Genomic DNA, 959 nt, shown 5'->3' with positions numbered 1-959 from the left:
AGGAAAAAAAACCTCAGCAACTATTTCTGGGATTCTTGAAAGGAGTAGGAGGAGTACAGTGCCTGCTCCTACTCTTTCAGCATTGATTTTCTTCACAATCTGTGATATGGTTTCTCAGAAATGCAGTTTGGCAGTCCTGATAATTTCATGTGTTTTCAAACTTAAGCCACCTAGACTACACAGTTCAGTATTTTGAGCTCCTTTCATTTTCCTTTTCCCTTTAATTATACTAGTCTCTATTCCCTCTTTTCTCCAAATGTGGTCAAGAAAGATACTAAAAGCTGTTATTTGTAGAAAGAATATGCACTTGTTTTTCACATGACGATCCGTATAAATTCTTCCCCAATAAAAAGGCCGGGTCTGATGATACTGATGGGCAACACTTCAAGGATAACAACTTTGGAACCTTCCTCCGTGCCTCCGACTTTGGTGGATGTGGCAAACGCCTGGGGGAGAAAAAGCAAGTAAACACTCTAATTTTAAACTTGCACCGTAAAGCACTTTCAAAATAGTAATAGTTGAGCTTGATCTCAAACCTGCATTCCTTTCCCGTTCCGTTCCCGAGGACCCCCTATTCAGCTAGGCGTCCGGGTCTACGGGGTGCCGTACACTGAAATTGCACTGCACTGTTAATTGCGAAGCCTGAGCGGGTGGGTGGGTCCCCGCGCACTCCCGGGCTCGGGCCAGGACGCAGATCCCTGAGCTCCGCGTCGGGCGCCAGATCACCGTCCCGCTCCCTTGGCCCGGCCTCCCCACAAATCCCAGTTTGAAAGAAAACTTCAGCGGCCGAAATGAACCTCCCCTGCTCGTTGCAATCCTTCCTTCCCAGTCCGCAGAAAACGTGAGACCGATTACGGCTCGTGGGGGGAGTGGGTGGGGGTCGCCGGGGCACACTGGGAAGCGGGTTACCTGGCCCCCCTTTGGGGGCGGGTCCGCCGTCTGGGGCCGACGGGCGGGGG

General features: G+C 50.8%; 1 protein-coding gene across 3 annotated transcripts in view; it reads left to right on the top strand.

Annotated features, from left to right (window-relative positions):
* Positions 1-959, top strand: part of IKZF2 (IKAROS family zinc finger 2) — a 207,351-nt gene that overhangs the window by 20,576 nt on the left and 185,816 nt on the right. The window contains exon 1 of one of the 3 annotated variants that reach the window (XM_027770247.1): positions 736-841. The exons of the other annotated variants lie outside the window; for them this stretch is intronic. The gene's annotated coding sequence lies outside the window, so the exon portion shown is untranslated. Of the gene's footprint in view, positions 1-735; positions 842-959 lie in introns of those variants that run through there. 3 annotated transcript variants of the gene reach the window in all.

Source organism: Tupaia chinensis, unplaced genomic scaffold (genome assembly GCF_000334495.1).
Source record: "Tupaia chinensis unplaced genomic scaffold, TupChi_1.0 Scaffold000018_1, whole genome shotgun sequence".
NCBI lineage: Eukaryota > Metazoa > Chordata > Mammalia > Scandentia > Tupaiidae > Tupaia > Tupaia belangeri.
Note: the sequence above shows the minus strand (reverse complement) of the source record. Positions and strands in the feature narration are given on the sequence as shown.